Source organism: Artibeus jamaicensis, unplaced genomic scaffold, assembly GCF_021234435.1.
Source record: "Artibeus jamaicensis isolate MK-2021 breed Jamaican fruit bat unplaced genomic scaffold, CSHL_Jam_final contig_471, whole genome shotgun sequence".
NCBI lineage: Eukaryota > Metazoa > Chordata > Mammalia > Chiroptera > Phyllostomidae > Artibeus > Artibeus jamaicensis.
The window spans coordinates 4,577,847-4,584,498 of NW_026521850.1; positions in this window are offsets into that span (position 1 = coordinate 4,577,847).

A 6,652-nucleotide genomic window follows, 5' to 3' on the forward strand; every position below is an offset into this window, starting at 1 on the left:
GGACCCCAGCACGTTCAGAACCACTTCCCGCCCCGCCCCCCATCCCCCCCACCGTGCCGCACGGCCCTGGCTCCAGGTGAGGCGCTGTTCTGGGCACGGGAGCTGGAACACTTCGCTGACCAGGAGCTTCAAGCTTCGTCCCCGCAGACGTCTTCTCGAGCGGACCCCACACCGGGATGAAGGCCAGCATCGCGTGAGCGAGCGGCATGCAGCCTGGCTTCTGGGCGAGCCCCAGCCCCCCAAGTGCTGAGGCAGCTTCTCTTCTCGTGAGGGGAGGCCCGGCCGAGGGGGCCCTGAGAATGCTCAGGAACGCCCCAGTGGCCAGAGGCTCTGCAGGGAGAAGAGCGGGGGCTGACCCCAGCCCCCACAGTCCACAAAGCAGCCAGTCCCATTCCTGCCACCTCTGCTGGAAGGGGGGGGGAGCCTGAGGGCACGTGCAGCTGTCAACCTGCTGACCTGGCAGGTTCCTAGCAAAGGGCAGGGCACCCAAAGGCAGCTGCCCCGGCGAGGGAGCCCACGTGGGCACTGGGAGGGCTGGGTGACAGTCCCAGGGCTCAGGAAGTGGCTGGCTGCCCTCAGGGAGGCATATCTGGGTCAGACGTCCGCTCCTGACTCTGCCAGCCCTGCCCTTTCGTTCAAGAAACCAAAGGTGAGTGAGCTGTGGTCAAACTCACAGGCAGGGCCTCCCTGAGGCCAAGCCCCAGCCCCAGGGAGCTGGCTCCATGGCTGCAAGCTCACGTGGTCAGCCTGCATGGCTGCATCCGTGACTGGGGAAGCTCTAGCCCAGCTGCGTGGAGGAGGGAGCCAGTGCTGATGGAGGGGGGCAGCTCAGGCAGGTACCCCCGCAAAGCCCTGCCTCCACTTTCTCCCCGATCCATCACCACTGCACCCCGCCAGGAGCCAGGGCACAGTCTTGTGCCAAAAGGAAGCAGGTCACACGGGTGGTCCTCAAAGTGTGGCCCTGGCCCAGACGGGCGGGCATCACCTGGAAGCTCGTTAGCAAAGCATCATCTCAGGCCCCATGGGAGACCTCTGGCGCCACGACCTCTGGGCCCTCCAGGGCCCTCTGTCTGGTGACCACTCAGGCGTGAGGCGCACGGCATTAGAGGGTCCCCTTCCCGAGCTGCCCAGCATCTCTCATGCTGCAGTGGGGCCGGACACACACCCGTGGTGACGTGGCACCTCTGGCCAGGCACGGGCTGGGGAGGCCTGCCACTGACTGGGCCCCTGGGCCCCTTTTGTCCCGAACCTCGGCAAGGGGGAGCCGAGGGTCAGACATTCCCCAGGCAGGCACGGTGCTCACCAAGGGCTCACCCAGAGCCCTTGCTGCACCAGGCACCAGGCCAGGCTCCTGACCCAACCCTCGACCAGGTCGGAGTCAGAACACCCGGATTCTCTCCTTGGTCCTGACACAGATCAGCTGGCTGACCGGGGGTGTCTCTCAGGCTGCTCTGAATCCCAATATCTACGGCTGTGCAGCTGGCGCTCTGGACCGACAACCCAGAGAAACAGTGCGCCATGTGCGAGGCCAGATGCACAGGGCACGGCGCACGCTCCCACACACGTGAGGTTGTGGAGGGGCGCGCTCACCTGAGGTGTGGAACCAGAGCAGTGGCGTGGCAGGCGTGGACAGGGGCTGGCACAGCCGGAGAAGGGGCACGAGGGCACTCTTGGGGTGACAGAGATGTCCGTGTCTCTTGTGGTGGAGGCTACAGACTGTGCATGACTTTGCCAACACTCATCCAGCCGCACATTCAAAAGGGTAAATGCTACGGTGTGTCAGTTATACCACATTGGAAAACATTCCTAATAAAGCAAGAGGTCTGGGATCGAGTGGCTCCTAAAAATGCTGTCTAAACCCTCGGGGTCCTCTGCACGGGACCTCCCACGGGCTATCTGGTAACTGCTGGCAGGAGGGCTGCACTTCTGCCAGTCCCAGTGTGGGCTTCGCCCCGAGTCTTCGCTGTCATCTCTCTCAACTGGCTGCACGCCCGCCCCCACCCCCGCTGCAGGCAGGGCACCAGTGAACAGCGATGGATGTGCAGTCTGCTCCGAAACTCAGCCTCTGGGGCGGAAGTCACACTGGAGTTTCCACAGCAGCTGCCACAGATCTAAGACCCACAAGTTTCTCTAGTAGGTGTCACTATTGTCAGTGGGAGCGGGTGGGAGGCAGTTAACTAATTTAATGAACAAAAGTCACAAAGAAAAAATGAGGAGCGGGAGGTGGAGGAGAGACGGCAGCTGGAGTCAGAGACTCTGGAGATCACACTCGTTTCCGTCACAGAATCTTTATTTTACACTTTGCACCACAGCAAGAGAGCCCACCCCAACACCACGCTGGTCGGAAGCCCCGCCCCCGCCACGTTTACATCAATGCCCCGGTGACCACTGGTATGAAGACAATACTGAGAACTCCCGCCGCACCCCAAGCCAACCTGGAAAGCAAATGCCCCGCACAGACGTTTCCTCCCCCAAGTGCCACCTTGCTTCTGGATTCGATGTGTCTGACCTCTTTTGGGTTCATGTGATCAGGCAAATCCAGTTTATGACGGGAAGCGCTCTAAGGCTTCAAAACCCGCCTGTGTGAACAGAACTTCTGGATCCTTTGGTTAGTAAGAACCTTAATGCTAGAAAAGCTGACCCCCCTGCCTGGGTCTGATTCGGTTCGCACTCCAAAACCTCACGCTTTGCCTCAAAAAGCAGCTTACAGTCCTAGGAGCGGGTCAGTTTTTTGTTTCATTGGGACATTCGCTGACTTTGTTGGACACCCCCCTTGCCACAGGGGCCGGGCTGCAGACCCCTGCCACCAGCACCCCAACAGGCCCCTGGCGCAGCACCACCCCATCCTTGCTTGTGCGCCTCCTGTCCCTGCCTCAGCCACTCCTCCCCACAGTGCCACTGGGGCCGTGCACGTCCCACCAGCCAGCACTGAGCCACTGAAAACCACGCCTACGTTTCAAGCGTAATCCTAGCAGAGAGGGCACAGCCGCAGCTTCAGGCTACAGAGGAACGGGGAGGGTGTTCGGCTCGCCGACCGGTAACTGCATTCCGGGTGGTGACACGCGGGAGCCCCAGCACAGGCGGGTCTCCTCCAAGGGTTCCTGCCCAAACACCGTGGAAGCCGGAGCACAGGGCAGGCCCCTGGGAACACCCGGTGTGCTCCCGAGGAACGCCTTCTGGGTCCACCAAGAGCTATCGAGTCAAAGTCTGGCCTCTTTAGTGGGGAAGCCGTTCATTTAGTGAATCTTAATGGGAAAGCACGGGCCACAGGCACCCCGGCCTCTGCCTATTCTGAACCCGTGGAAAGGCCAGGCCTGGGTCAGACAGCAGCAAAGGGGGAGGGAGGTGTGCAGGGGAAGGGGTAAGGTGGGCTACAGTCGGCCGCCTGGGAGGTTCGGCAGCAGGGCCCAAAAGCGCTCCGCTGCTCTGCAGGGTGTGAGGAGCAGAGCCAGCAACCTCCGCAGACCGTCTGGTGGCCTCCGGCCGTCCTCAACCACACGCGTCAGGACGGGGGAAAGGGCCAGACGCCACTTGCCATTCAAATCGGCCTCTTCCACACTCTTCCTTGGTCTGAAAGGACTGGCTCCTTGTAGAAGGCTGTTTCAGGTACCCAAACAAAACAGTTTCACGCAGAGAGAACAGAACACCCTACCTGGTCCAAAGCAGGGGCACACACGTTAGTTGGTGGACGCCCTCCTGCTCAGGCTCTCCTTAGCCTAGAAAACACACACTTCGCAGAGCTGCTGGGAACCTGCTGCTACGCGCCGACGCCTTCAGCCTGTATCCCAGGACTGAGCCGCATGGAATCAACGGGGCAGGGCGGCGGGTGGTGTGAAGGGGGGGGCAGGTTGTGGGATCAGAGAGTGGCGATCCCAAGACTCGAGGTGGGGTCCCTGCTGTGACCTCACACAACGAGCACTCCTGATGTGACCGCGCTGCCCTGGCTGCTGGACACACCCGGGCAGGGACAACCCTGAAGTTCTACTCTGCAGTGGGTTCCTGAAAGAAAACCGAACTGGCTCAGGCCGCGACCTGAGACATCGCCCTCCGCACTGGAACAAGCTTCCCCTCCTGGCAGAACAGGCCACCAGCGCACCAGCGTCCCGTTCAGCGGTGCAGACCAAATGCGTGCACTGAAAGGCGCTACAATTTTAAAGCCAGGGGTGGGGCGAGAACCAAGCTGATAGAGTCTCGGGCCACTGCTGAGAGCCAGGATTGAGAGATCAATGATTGTTCTTGTGACCTAAGAAGTCATTCCTTACAAAGGACACACACTTTACAAACAGGAAACAAGGCCTCCACTTCCTGATCTTGCAGCCGGCAGCGTCTCCAGTACCTGGCAGGTTCCTCAGAGGGAGCCTGGACACTCTGCGTGGGCAGGAGCAGGGAGTCGGAGCACAAAGCGGAGCTATAAATACCGAGGGCGCTGGGATGTGCACGCACCCGTCCTTCCGGCCCAACCTGAGGTCCTGGGGGAGCTTCACCGTCTCAACGCTGCAGCGCACCGAGCCCGTGGGGACTGAACCTGGGCCCTTGGAAAGGGGCTGTGAGCTGGGGGGACTACTGCACTTTGGACCCCTGTCCATCACTTTGACTCAAGAGCAGAGCTCAGTGCTGGTCACAACTGTGAAGTGATGGAGAAAGAGAAGAAAGTTTTACAGAACAGGACAGAGAACGTAAGTAATTCCATAAAAACTCAACTACCACCTGTGTTCCCAACAATGGACTAGGTTTAGAATTTTCCGAATCATCAGCCTGATTTCAGACCTCCCGCGTTACACGCAGGACATGGCGGACGAGCTGCCCGGTGGGAAGGCTGTGGCTGGCCTGCCTCCAAACCACTGTGACGCTCCCTCTGTGCCTTCTGGTCCAGAGGGCTCAGGACCGTGAAGGTGCAGCCACTCGGGGGCTGTGTGGGCTCGCCACGCACACGGCCTCATCTGCTCCATCACGTACTGGGTCCCTTGCTTCTGGCACGTGACATGAGGACATCTCTGAGGAGACCCTTTCCAGGAGAGAGGTTTCATCACTCCGTTTCTTGCCAAGAAATCCACGGCCGAGTCCAGACCGCATGCTTGCGGGAGAGACAGAGAACGTGTCCGCAGAGGGAAGCACCCTAAGGGGGTCGGGGCAGGGGTCTGGCCACAGCCCGAGACACACTCCTGCAGGGCTGGCACTGTTCGGACACGGGGAGTCATGCTTTAAAGACTCCTGTCCTCCCTGTCACAGAGCTCCATCCAAAAAGAGAAGAAGAAGAAGGTCCCTCAAATTGATACTGTGGGTGCACTTCCCTGGTCCCAAAGACAGGAAGACACGCGACCCCTCCCTGGGACACCTGCAGAGCGGCGGCAGCGGCAGCCGAAAGACGCTGCCGCTACTGCACGTGTTGCCGGGACCAGGCCTCTGTGAAGGTCGGGCTGGGCAGGCCAGAGGGCCACTCTGGAGCTCAGAAGGCACACCCGCTTCCCCACACGCTGGTGTGGAGTGAGGCCCACACAGGAGACGAAAGGACTGGTTTGGAGGGGAGACTTCAGGTTCCCAAATCTGGGATAGTGAATGCCACCCCCAACTCCTGCGGTTTCTGACTGACCCAAGCTGGAGACAAGAAAGTCACCACCAGAGACTGTCACTGTCTACCCCCCAGGAGGCTTGACACACGTGGGCACTGGAAGGACCCAAGCAGCCGGCACCCCGAGCGTGAGGGAGCTTCCCAACGGGCCGTGTAGGGATGTCCTATCTCAGGCCCTGGTGACCTAACCCTCTGGAACACGATCACAAAGCCCCCTGGGCCCGCCCCACGCTGCAGCTGACCTCGCACCATGGCTTGCGCTTGGCCCCAGGCCTGGGAGCTCGGAGAACCCCGAGTCCCCTAGAGAGGCTTCCCCCCATGCCCGAGGGGGAGGCTCTGACCACACCCACCTCCCCCAAACATCCCCGGGGTGCGGGCAGGGGCCGTCTCCATTCACTTCCTGCTCGGAAACCCTCTCCGCGCACAGGACAAGCTGCTTCCACACCCCTTTCTGACCCTGGCCTCGCTGGAAGGAAAGTGCCTCCCACGGCTCCACACGTTCTGACCACACGAAGCCGACATGAGCCGTGGGGAGAGGGAGATGAGAGACGGCGCTGCTCTGGGGTGAGCGAGGGAACCTACGGCGCTTCTGAGCTAGAAGTATGCTTCTGTCCCTCCTTCAGACAACAGAGGACCTTTTGGTCAAGACTGCCACCTTCCACCAGTGGGGCTGGGCCGTGTCCCAGGGCTGGGACCCCAACGGGGACAGGACAGCGCGCAGACACAAGCTCTTCCTGAGAGAAGGGCCACCAGGCACCCAGAGCTGCTGGCCACTTTCGGAATCCGGGACAAAGGTGTGAGGCCACGTTCAGGGGCAGGAGACTGGGGCAGGCTGGACATACTACACTGGGTTTTGAGTGGGCTGTCTAAACCTAACTATGTCCACTTTTGTCCCTAAAGCAGCAGCGACCCTCTCCCTCTGGGCTCCCGTGCGCCCCCACGCCGTGACCGGCAGACACAGGCCTTGCCCTCCTCCCCACCGGCCGCCACTCCTTTGCACGTTACATAAGTCGGGGGCGGAGGGGAGGCACACCGCATACACCCTAAGAGCTTCCCATTTAAAAATATATGTATGTATATATA